Source organism: Odontesthes bonariensis, chromosome 3 (genome assembly GCF_027942865.1).
Source record: "Odontesthes bonariensis isolate fOdoBon6 chromosome 3, fOdoBon6.hap1, whole genome shotgun sequence".
Taxonomy (NCBI): Eukaryota; Metazoa; Chordata; class Actinopteri; order Atheriniformes; family Atherinopsidae; genus Odontesthes; species Odontesthes bonariensis.
The window spans coordinates 33,181,550-33,194,991 of NC_134508.1; the positions used below are offsets into that span (position 1 = coordinate 33,181,550).

At 42.0% G+C, this 13,442-nt stretch overlaps 1 pseudogene; it reads right to left on the reverse strand.

The window, feature by feature from the left end:
* LOC142376949 (dynein axonemal heavy chain 8-like) overlaps positions 1–6,594 on the reverse strand; it is a 58,173-nt pseudogene extending 51,579 nt beyond the window's left edge.
* Positions 6,595–13,442: the final 6,848 nt, after the last annotated feature.

Sequence of the window (13,442 nt, forward strand, 5' to 3'; positions counted from 1 at the left end):
GATTATTTTTTTTAATCTAGATTAATCTCACTGAAATCTTGAAATTAATCTAGATTAATCTAGATTAAAATGGCTCATTCAGGGGGGACAATCCGCGGCGTTCACGGAAACAGACGTGTAAACTTTGGTTCCTATCCAAACAGTAGTAGTTTAATCCTGAGACTGTTGCAATTGCCGTGTCGAGTGCTTCCATACAATAGTGTAGTAACCCCAAGCATACCTTTCTCACTGCAATTAAGTTTTATTTCGGATTTATTTCGGATTTAATTTCGAATTTAGTTTATTTTCACAGCTGCCTCTGCTATTCCTGCTCTTCTCAGGTGTACCTAATGTAGTTTTACATAATTTGTAAAAGTGATGTATATCTTGTATAACAAATTGTAAATAACAACATGTTTATTCGTGTTCCTGCCCTCTCTTTCCTCATGTTTTTTTCCGCGGGGGTGCTGCACAGCCGCGGGGCCTTTAAGAATTGAACATTCTAAATGTGACGTCACGAGCTACCAAAGCTACCAAAGCAAATTCTCAAGCGAAGCTTCTCCAGCGAGTCAGCAACATTAGGGCAGACCAGTTTATTCACATGCATGGCTCCAGCAGTTTCTCTAGCTACGCCAACTTCTCATATTCAGCACTTGTTGGGAGGGCCAGATGGTGCTGCTGTTGAGATAGCGTTGTGTGCAGTGCGTCTCTGTTGCGCCACACGCGCAGTATCCTCCCTGCGGCCACCATATTAGGAGCGCTGTCTGTTCCAACAGGGCAGATTTTGTCAACTATCCCCCACAGATAAGCGACCTCCATAAAGTGCCTAGCACAGGCTTCTGAAAAGTAGCGTTCTTCTGTTTTAATCACACCTAACGGCAGACAAAGTACATCGGCCCACACCCGAGCTAAAATATCAAGGTAAAAGTCATCACAGTTTGCTTAGGCTACCTATTTTGACCCAGTTCCCAACCCAACTTTGAGAATAGATTAACGGCGATATTTTTTATATATATATATATATATATATATATATATATATATATGTATAGTGTGCGTACTGTAAAAAAGCATAAAATCTATCTCTCTTTGTTTCTACATTGTCCTGCTTTTTTGTCCTTCGCCAATCACATCGGTGGTTTTTGACTGCTGGGCGTATAAAAAGAAAAAACACATGAAAGATAATGTTGCTAATATTTTGCTAATGTCTCTTCAGGCTCCCACCAGCTGCAACATCCCACCTGGGCCAGCCACACCCACCACCTCCACTGGGACGTCATACCGCTCGGTATACTTTCATACTCATGTAACCTAGCTGACTGTTTGTTTGTTTGTTTGTTTTCTGTGTGGTATACTGTTTCCGTTTTGTTTCCAATCATGGTGGCATATTTTACACTAACACGTGACAATATAATAACGTCTTTGGTATTTTGTTTATATTTTAAAACTCCTCAGGGTTCCTGCTCCAGCGCTACCATACCTTTACCAGCAACAGACCTTGCTCAGTAAGTACTCATTCATATTCATGTTCATATTTGTTTGATTTACTTCTCATTTACCTCTCAGTAACCTCTCATCTTTGATGGTCCATGTTATTTAGTTAAACATTCCTTAAATAAACAAACAGTACAATCTATAATTCTCTTCAGTCAGAAAGATGATGAGTGATGTGAATGCTCATCTGTTAGGTCTATAATTTCCTCTTGAATAACCCTTGTTTGTTATAGAAACATGCCAAATGTCATATTCTTTGCTGTGTTCTAGAATGACTAACAAGGAAGACATCAGATTTCCAAAGAGGAGCTTGAACATGTTCTTTCACTGAAAACCACCTTTACAGAAGCGGCATCTATTCTTTCAATCTCGAGGCCAAATTTCTACAAGTTACTGCAAGACTATAACATCCCAACGTCAAAATTTAAGAGCATCAGTGATCAACAATTGGATCTTGAAGTGTCACAAATAAAAACTGAACACCCAAATATTAGAGAAGTGATGCTTATGGGGCATGTCCGCTCCAAAAACATTGTGGTTCAAAGACAACGTGTAAGAGATTCACTGCTAAGGATGGACCCAGTTGGTGTCTTAGCCAGGAGAAGAACAGCAATAGTTCGGCGAGTGTACTCTGTCCCACATCCAAATTTTATATGGCATGTCGACGGAAATCACAAGTTGATTAGGTGGAAATTGGTTGTTCAAGGTGCCATAGACGGCTACAGTAGGATGTTGATGTGTCTTCACTGTTCCAACAATAATCGTGCTGAAACTGTGAGAGACCACTTCACTGCAGCTGTTGGACAGTTTGGCAGACCACTGCACATCAGGACTGATCACAGAGGAGAGAACGCTCAGATTTGGGAGGACATGCATGCAAGCAGGGCTGAAGGCTCTGTCTTAACAGGAAGTTCTGTACACAACCAGAGGATCGAGCGTTTTAACCGAGACTTGAACAAAAACTGCAGCCATATTTATGCACCCATTTTTTATGAACTGGAATCCCTGAGTATCCTAGACATAGATAATGCAACAGACCTATTTTGTCTCCATTAGCTCTTTCTACCCAGAATCAACCGTACTTTGGAGGAATTCTAAGCTGGATTTAACAATCACTCTATCTCATCTGAAGGAGATAGAACACCAGTTCAGCTTTTTAGTCTGGACAATGATTTGCCTCATCTTCACAACCCAGAACTCTCAACAGCAGGGATAGTTTTTTGTTCCTCACCAAACTCTAGAAGAGGATTTTCCCCATTGAATGGCAGGGATTTGCAAGAACTGAATGATGCCATTAACCCTCTTCTACATGACAACAACAATGGCAAAACATTGTTTCAGAGAACACAACAGTTTATTTTGGATAAACTTGTAAATGTGTGATCTCAGCATAACATGGACAACTGGGTAACATTAGCCTCATTGTACTTTCAAAAGTCCACTTTTGTAAAGAGCTTGAGGAGGAGTAGGATGAGGAGAAAGAACACATTCTTCAGTTTGTCACAACATATTCAACATCAGTGAATCTGAATAAACATGGCTTTCAATGGTGAGGAGGGGAATTAAAAAATGTGATCTGAAAAGTACTCCAAATTTCTACTTAAGTACCTTACTTGAGTAAATGTACATAGTTTCATTCCTTCACTACTGTTTGTTGAGTATAAAAAAACTAGTAACTCTAGTTGCTAATTTAACTCGAGTTAAATTCATAACAAGATGAAAAGAATGTGGAGCAAGATGGGAAAACACAAGCTATAGTCTTTATTTTTCAGCTTTCTTATGTAATGCAATTGAAACCACTGCTTTCTAATATGAACAAACTCTATATGCCTCAAATCTCCTCTATGGAATACATTTACACATGGACACCATCAGCCACTGGGCTGTAGTGGAAAGTTTTAGGGTTGTTACCATGCGAGGGGCAGAGGGTACACAGAACAACACAGCAGCCTGATGAACTGATTTCAGTGAATTATTAGTAGATTTACAGTAAAAATTAAAACTAGGACAGCACATTTATGCTAAAGTTGTGCTTGCAACAACAAAGCCTTTACTTGTACTTTAATGGTAGCTGTTAAACATCTCAAAACACAACAATACTTTAGTCCAGTTGTAGACAACATAAATACTAATAGCACCTCATATCCGAAACTAAAGAGTGGAATCCTGACATTTGTTTAAATGGTGCTGAATAAAAATCCATTCATTAATGCCACTAGGAAGCAGTAGTTGAATTCATCATCATCAGTCATTGTTGTTGCATTCACAAAAAGGTGAAGCTCGTTGGCACACGTATGTGCAGTGGGAAGATATCTGTCTTCATCATGAATAAATATTCATTTAGGAGTTGGATGAAAAACCAATGGCTGGGACTTTGCTGCTCCCTGTAGCAAACGCAAAGATGTGACCAGGGCTCAAAGTCTTCAGGAATGCCTCCTCCTCCTCGGTTAGAGTCCTGTCCCCATATGTGTCTCTCAGCTCTTTATCTAAAACAGAGGTCTTCAACAGGGGGTCCGCGGAGGTACTGCAGGGGGGTCGCGAAATCTTTGGTTGATTAGACAATTTTTAACATTTAAAAAAAAAAAAAAAATTTTTTTTTTTTCAAACAATTTTTTCTCACAAATTTTGTGCACACGTGTGCCATTCACAGATGCTTTGAGGATTCATTGCCCCATCTACATACATGTTTAAAGTTAAAATCTGTGGATTATTTGAATAGCTCAGTGTTGTATGCAAGATGTTTGTTTATAAATGGCAGTGGCACGGCAACCCTGTGCCTTGCACATGTTTAAAATAAAGACATGAATATATTAACCTGTGTATTATTTGAATAGCTTAGTATTGAATGTACAATAACAGAGTAGCTATATTTATAAACGGCACTAGGCCCCGTTAAATATAAAACACAATTGTATGCCATATTAATAGTAGGGGGGTCCCTGCTCCAACTCTCCATCAGTTTGGGGGTCCCTGGCCTGAAAAACGTTGAAGACCCCTGATCTGAAAGCAAAGGGAAACCAGTGTTGACTTGGAGACTCGGAAATACTCAGGTTTAAGAAAGACTGAATCAATGACTAATTGAATAACTAATGGTTTACTGTAGAGGTATTTTGGTGAAAAAGCAATGTTATTCTTACAAGCTATCATAACAACTGTATTCTTGTTACATGGTACATAAACATTAGATAGGCACAGCTTCATGAGTTGTAAAGAATAAAATAAATCTGTACGTTTCCTGGATTTCCTTATTGTATAATATACTGAATTAAAAATACAAACTTACTTTCAAGACATTGGAGAAACTCCCTAAATGTTCCCATCATCAACTCCTCCCTAACTCTTCCGTTGCTCCCCAGTACAGAGTAGCTTGGTTTGTGAATACCAGCTACAAAATCAGCTGCTCGACCTTTGACCTTTCCTGGTATGTCAAGCAGCACATGCAAGCTGGGGTTCTCTCTCAGGAGTGATAAAACCTAGAAGGAAATTCAACACCATAAATGAAAGGCCATAAAAATGAGTAGTTATGGTTAAAGGCGGGGTAGGGGATCTTTTTCTGGAACATTTTTTTACATATTGCTTGAAATACTCTTCACACCCCCATTGCAACCAATTAATTAAAAGTTTTGACACAAATATGAAAAGTTTTAGTGGCCTCTAGAACGTACAATCTAGGAAAAACAGTATCCAATCATTGTGAACGGACCGTTCCTTCTCCCTGTGCGCGTACCCTGCTCCGTGAACGTCCAGAAGCTTGGCAGGAAGCTAAACTAGAGCCAGCTTGGCTAGCACCTAGCATTATTAAACGTATAGTTAGCATAAACTAAGTACTAAATACGGCAACGATCGATGCTTGCTGGCAGAACAGCGCTCGTGCACCTTCGTGCTCGTGCGCGTTCATGTACTCTAGAGGCGTGCCTTCGGGGGAAAAGTGAAGAAAAGGGTTGGGACTTTTTACCGGTGTATTTTCAAAATGCAGCTTCGCTGGACTCAAAATCCAGGATCTCCTACCCTACCTTTAAATGGGGATATGGCAATTCTTAGTCATTTTACCACAGCACGGAGCAAATATGATACAGAACTGTGAGGTGAATCTTACTCCATAGTGGGACAAGCCATCAATGAGTTGATCAAGACAGCTCTGCCGTTGCACAACAGTATGGTATAGAACTGCATTTTTCACAAACAAATCTCTGTTGGCCATGGTGACAACAAGTGGAAGACCCTCACCTTATATCGCCATTAGTCACAGCTGCTGACTGCTTTCTCCAAATCATCCTGCAAGGTTGCCTGTTGAACCTAAATATTACAGATCAGATCTTTAAAATCTTATTTTCTCAGGGTGGTCAGTGGTGTAGTGGGTTAAGCAGCCGCCCCATGTACAGAGGCTACAGTCCTTGCTGCAGTGGGCCCCGGTTCGAGTCCCGCACCGGACAGTCGTTTGCTGCATGTCTTCCCCCTCTCTCTGCTTCCTGTCTCTCTCCAACTGTCCTATCATTAAAGGCATAAAAAGCCCCCCCAAAAATCTTATTTTCTCAAATGACTGCATTTAATCAACATTTACAGAAGTACTATGTAGCATTTCACTTACACTTAGTTACCTACCAATGGCAAGAAAGTCATTTTTAGTTATTTATTGGGTAATATGAAACCAAAATTATTTTGATAATGCATTCTACCAAAATAAAAGTAACTGTACTGCTGTGGAATAGTCAAAAAAAGCAAAGGCTTGCTACAATAGTCTTCAGGTCAGAATATTGCCCATTACCTTTTTAGGTTGAAGGATGTCCCCAGACACAATGTAGTCCACGACACTCGGGGACAGGAATGCAGGTGCTTCAGCCCCTACAGTTATTATTACTGTAGACTTCATCCTGCCAATGGTTCCATACAGTCCATTTTGCAAGTGGAGAATGTTCAGTCTTGGTGTGCATCCATTTGGTGTGCCTGAAAGATTAAATAAATTAACACCGCATTCTGTATCGTGTACTCTGGCATTTTCAAACCAATATATTTAGAAAAAACCTTCAAAAGCTCCACTGTCTTGGAAGATAGGCTTCACCAGTAATCGGAAAAACTCTCGCCTGGGACCTCCAAGGTCGGCAGCATCTTCCTCAGCGTCATGTTCATGGCTTGCAAATGTGATATAAAGCATCATGTCACAGCTTTGTGCAAAACAGGTTCTCTTAAACACACGTTGGGCTGTTGGCCAAGCATTGGCTCGACTAATATAGATCTGTCTTGTTTCCGATGTTATAACTCTCTCACTGTGAGCTTGTAGAAGGCCTGCAACTTCTTCTTTGCTCGGCATTTCAGATGACCTATATTAAAGAAAAGACAATGACAAAGATAAACAGACCTTTGGCTACCTCTGCATTTACTCCACTATCACCTTCAGTGCATGAGGAATTGTTCCATGTTGTTTGCGATGTTTACGCTGGTGTAAACAAGAGTTTTACTGTAGTAAAAAAATACTTGTAACTCTTACTTTAGAATATTAACAGCACAGTCTTCTAGTAGACAACACTGAATTGCCTCTTCAAGATTCTCATCTTCCTCCAGATGAACAGGGCTGAGCAAACGAAGATAAACAGGGACAACAGAAAATTCAGCAGAAAGCCCAGAAAGAGAGAGAGAGAGACTTATATCAGAAGTTCATAATGTAAATAGACCAACATCTACACTGCTGTATTTCTATGAAGCCCAAACAATATCTTACACAACTTGTGCCACATTATAAGGAAACAATCGTCTTGGGTCCCCTGCCTGGCCCTGATTTTCTCTTGAGTGCTGCTCTCTGTCTCCTGACATCTGGCCTCACTGTCCCTTGGTGGTGAAGGCACTGGACTCCGCATTGCATAAAGAAAAGGAAGTCAAAGGGAAATATTTTTGTAATGATGTTAATCTAATCTTATCTAAGTGCAACTTAACCCTAATTCCATCTTTTAAGCGTGTTTCCTTTAAAAGGCAGCCTTTAAGGATTTAGGGTGAAGCAAAACTGAATGAGATGAGCAAGGTTTGAGAGTTGCCTCTCCCATTCGGTACAAATGACTGAATTGTGCTACTAAGCTCAGTCTACATCTCTTATAATGACTTGTAGGTAGATGAATGAAGACATCCCATCCAAATACAGTTTACAGGTCGCTTACAGTGATCCCACTGAGTCTGACAAAACAAAAACAAACTGCTGCTTAAATTCTGTCAGGTTGGCATTTAATGTTAAGCTTTGGTCACACTACATGACTTTCAAAGTCTTAAAGGGATAGTTCGCCTCTTTTGACATGAAGCTGTATGACATCCCATATTAGCAACATCATTTATGAACATTTTCTTACTCCCTGCTGCGTCCTGTGAGCCGAGTTCCAGCCTCGTTTTGGCGTTGACGAAGGTAGTCCGGATAGTTGGCTGGGGCCACAAAAATAAAGCGTCTTGCTTCTCAAAACAATATCTGTTCAAAAGAGTAATACATTTGCATCACAAAATCGGTAGCCATAAAAAAATCAGACCTCACAATCGCATGGCGCTATTTCTCTCTCCCTTCATATCACTACAGGCTGTGTAAACCGAAAAGCAGACCGAGCAGTCCCCTGCTTCCGAGCAGTAAACACCGTAACAGGTGCAGCTGTCGCTATGAAGGGAGGCAAAAATAGCGCCAAGCGATTGTGAGGTCTGACTTTTTCTGGATAACCATTTTGTGATGCAAATGTATTACTCTTTTGAACGCATATTGTTTTGAGAAACAAGACGCTTTATTTTTGTGACCCCAGCCAACTAGCCGGACTACCTTCGTCAACGCCAAAACGAGGCCGGAACTCGGCTCACAGGACGCAGCAGGTTTTTGTTTTTTTTAACCCTTCTGCTTGGGGTACCTAGCACACAGGTTCCAGGTAGCCAAGGTAACCAGTCAGGTTACGAGCGGGGCTCTGCTGCCTGTCAATCACCGATTGTGCACGCGCGATACAAGGTAGGCTCGTCCCCGCGCTTATTTATCTAGACTATTGAACTTCATTACGGGCTAGTCTACTTACTGTGTCTTCCATGATCGCAAATGACAGGTGAGCTGATGAATGAGGAGTCGTGTACGCGCATCTGGCGTGCACTTAGGCCTGCACGAGTTCTCATGTGTTTTGATGGGGCGGGACAGGAAGTTGAATAACTTTTTATTTTTCGGTTAAAAAATAAGCATTTCTTGCATCTTGCGACCACGGAGGTCACTGTTTTCAACTTTAAGCGTTCTGATAGATCATGTAAACTCTTAAAATGCCAAAAAGTAGGACTTTACGTATGACAACAAGAAATCCTGCAGACTGCAGCTTTAAGCTGAAGAAGCTTGGAGGTGGTTCCAAATTATGGATGTTATGTGTTATTTGCTGTTATTTGCTATTTACGCTTCGGCACGCACTCCGCCCACCCCTGAGGGTCCCCTTTGTACGGTGGGAACGCAAGCTGACCCCAAAGCGAGCCGAACCGTAGCGTACTGCATAGTGGAAACGAGGCTTAAGATTTATATGCAAAGATAAATGATCTTTGTAAAAATTGACAACAATGTCAAGTTTTCAACTATTTACTTGGAATTGCGTTGTTTTTTCTGCATAACCAGAAAGAAGATAAACGAGCGACTTTATCATTTGACCACAGATGTCAAAAGAGGCAGACCCTGAGGAGGAGATGGGCAGAGTGGAGTGGAGTGGGTCCCTCCGCTTTCCTAAAGTGACCCACTTGAACAGAGGAGTGAACTAACAGGTCTCCTGTAGTGTATCCCAGATATTTCATGAGGACCTCAGGATGCTGAAGGATTGTTCCTTTGAATGTGGTACAGCCTTCTGCATTTTCAGTGGTCAGTCCTCAGAACATGGTGGAGTTTTTATTTTCCCAAAAGCCTCTGCACGCATTCTCCAAACATTCATTAGTGGTTCTTGTAAATCTTTGGAGAACCACAGACTAATGTTGACTGAATGTTCTGTGTCCACGTGGCGCCGACACGCTGCAGCACTCGCTGCTTCACCAAAAAGCTACCTGCCAACTTTCATTTGAACACCGTTTCAGCTTCATCGATGTGGCATTATTAGGAGGCCACTTTTACAATCAGCAGTTAGCGTCCGACCGGCTTGTGGTGGTTGTTTTCCACCTTGTGGGTAAACCATTCATGCTTTCATAAAGACTATAAAATGTGGCAATGCAACCTGGGAAGTTTCAGTAAGAAGTAGAGCAGAATCAGCAGTTTGCAGTGAATGAAAGCTTTATTTTGACTCTGGATGTATACAGCTGACTGAATTTGGTTCAGCAGTTGGCAGAGTCGGAGGGTCCTGCCTGCGGATCAGCACACTGCAGAGCCGGGTCAGTCGGTTGGAAGACGATGGGCATCCCTTCAGTCCTCCTTCTGAGTTTCCTAAGAGACGCCAAACAGCACCCGCAGAGTAAACATCACAGCATATCTGCCGGCTTATGGATTTTAAATTCTAAAAAACATTTCTATGATGAGGAAAACCAGTTGACTGTCAAAGGAACAGTAGTATTCCTATGTTTAGGCTAAGCTCATTGTTACAGGTTATGAGGTTATGACTCAATCATTTTTTGTTTCATTTATCTAGAGGATTCCCAAAGAGCTATGGATATCACAAGGACTCTTGCTGAAATGATTGTTAAGGATATACACCTGTGGTTGAAGATGAGGGTTTTAGGAATTTTGTAAAGACACTCGATCATCGCTACAAGATTCCAAGTAGGAAAAATTTAATGGGAGACAAATTGTAGCTATTGTAGCTTTCTTTCACCACAGCACAAGAGCAGCAGAGAGGCTCAAAGAAATTCAGAAACAACCAAAGTTACCAGAACACAAACTGATCCAGTCAGCTGAAACATGGTGGAACTCTGTCTTTTACATGTTTGAGAGACTACTTGAGCAAAAGGAAGCTGTTACTACAGCACTTTGTCTTTGTGGAAAACGCTCACTGTGCTCGAGTGAGGAAGATTGGTCCATGGCTAGTCTCTCCATTGATGCCCTGAGACCATTCGAAGAGGTCACAAAAGAGATATCGACAGAGAAACATGCCTCAGTTTCAAAAGTGATACCCCTGGTTCCATCACTTCGGAGGTCAACTGCAACTCATGAGAGCCAAGGTATCAAGCTAGCTGCTGAGCTCTGATCACGATGCCAGCACCGTCTCAGAGCCATTGAAACCTTTTATGGTCTTGCTGTCAGCACATTCCTGGACACAAGATTTAAAAACCTCGGGTTCCGTGACATGGCAAATGTTGAAGCTGTGAAAAAACGACTGATCACTGAAATGCAGTCAGTGAACCGGACCTCAGTGTCAGCTCCTGAACCAAGTACAAGCTCTGCCACCGGCTCTGTCTCAGTGGCTGCTCCTGCAACTACCTCAAGCTCACCTGCAGCAATAGGTGGGATATGGGCAGAATTTGACTCCCAAGTCCTTGCATTCCAGGAACATCGCACACCTGGAACTGATGCCTTTATTGAAATGCGCCGGTACTCAGAAGAGAAGCCAATACCACGGGATGGAGACCCCCTTCTTTGGTGGAAAACAAATGAGCAGCCTCACTTTGTGATGTAGCTTTTTCTTTTTAACATAATCTGTTGTGAAACCAAACTTCTTTTTATCTCCTCTACTTTCTGTCTCCTTTGAGTCATGTCAAGGTCCTTGTACTTATCACCGTGTTTCGTTTCATAGTGTCGTCTAATGTTGTACTCCTTAGTTATAGCCACGCTGACTCCACAAACAAGACAGACAGGTCTGTCTTTTATATATGTAAACAGATATTCTTCCTCCCACCGGTTTTCTGCCTTTCTTTTCGACATTTTTGGGAAGGGGTAGCACGGTGAAAGTTTCTGGGTCTTGTCCTGATTGACGCGCCAAAACAACAGCAGAGCATTATGGGATTTGTAGTATTAGCGGCTAATGCGCTGTATACAAAAATCCGACGAGAACTCTATGGGCCCGCCATCTTGCCTGCCGCCATTACTGCGTGCCAGCAGAGTGTGACAGTCTGACAGTTGCCGGTGCCCTCTAATGGTTTTTCAATGAAAGCATCCTGCAGGGCTGCCGCTAATGGGACCAACACGCAAGGCACGCAGTAATCGCGGTGCTGCTTTACTTTCGGGTTTTGTCTATAACACTGGGTGGTCAGCTCTAGTAGTCATTTGGGATTGCCTCGCGGGCCAAATATAATTACACTGCGGGCCAGAGTTTGACACCCATGGTATAACACAACTTTGTGTCTCATGTGACAGTTTTATATTCAACAGAAACAACTCATCAACATCTTTCAGCTCATTTGTACAATTTCAGCTTTAACAATTGCACAAAATGCCACTGCCTCTTTTTTCTGTCAACATGAAGGACACATCCATCAACACGAACCTGATATTTACTGTCAGTTATCTCCACATGCTAAACCTGAACAGGGAGCGTACACTTAATAACAACAATAATGCATAAAATGGTGAAAGTCATCCAGTTCATCTCCTTTAATGGTAATTGTGAAAATGAATAAATAAAAGTAACACTTTCACAGGACAGTGTCGGAGAAGTTAAAGCAATAAATAAAGCGTGAGTGGTTGAGGTGAACCTCTGTTTGATGGCACAAGCCTCCATCTTCTCTACAGGAGGAGCCTGAACATCACAGCATCTCCTCTGCCGTCTCCTCCTGTGTCTGGGTGCTACTCGCACATCTGGCCTCACTCACAGTCGCAGCTTTGGCCTGAAAACATTACATCACATTTATTTATGTGTGTACACGTGCAGCATAATGTTGGCAGACCACCAGCAGAACTGAACCCCCCCCCCCCCCCCCCCCCCCCCCCACAAAATGCTTTATTTTGTAATGCACACCAAACCTTTAGCAAATATCGATGCAGTTTATTCAGGAAAAAGGTTTTCCACGAGGAGTAAAGGCCTGTTTTCTGCATCGCGCAGGCTTTTATTCACTCATTTCTCTTCTCTACATCCCCCTTCTTGATTTAACTCTCAGCCAACATCTTAAATATTTAGAGCTAATGGTGTCACATGCGCTCTGGGGCCGGACCGAGGTGCTTTCAACCTGTACCAGGCAGCTCTAAAATTATTTTTCACCTTTGTTTTTGGGTCCTAGATATCTAACACCTATTCCAGAACTGATCCAGTCCAGTCTAAAGAGTGTCGTTTTTCATCTGGACCCGGTTCAAGGTGGTCTAAATCCCCCCAAAAACAGTGAAATGGTTGCATGTCCAACTTAGTGATTGTGAGATCAGGACACACCAGAAACAGGAAATGATCCTGACTGAATGATCCAGTCAAAAGAAAGAAGTGAAACGTTCCATTTTCTCTGTCGTCTTTGTGTTTTGCTCTTCAGGACCAGAATCAGATTAGAATCGGAGCAGAATTGGAGCACAATCTTGTAGTGTAAACATGTGTGTTACCTCTTGTATGTCCTTTTCGTGGGAGAAGATGTTGAGCTCTTCCAAAGCAGCCACAGTGAGTTCCTCAACACTCAGTGAGAAGCCCAAAAATCCCTCCAGGGTCTCCCAGTCTTCCAGATTCACACACAGGTAACACAGGTCTCTGATCACAGGCAGCTGAAGGATAAAACATCATTTAGTAGGGGTGGGAGAAAATATCGATACAGTGACATATCGCGACATTTGGCGTGGCGATATTGTATCGATTCAGAAACACCAAATATCGATATTTTGGTCACATACACCTAAAAAATAAACTTTGTATTATGCACCAAAATAAAATCAATTGCTTCTTTAGTCCACTAAATGGTGCTAACCGTTCACTGTCTGGTGCGCTCAACACAGCGAAGCGCGGCTCTCGTAAAATCTGGCTGGCACGTGAACTAGGTCATAGGTGATCACAGCACAGCAACATGTCGGGAGGAGAACTGATAAATGCGCCATCAAAATTTAAGTCAAATGTCTGGACTTATTTTGGACTTTTGAACAAAGAGGGAAAGAAAGACATTGACAT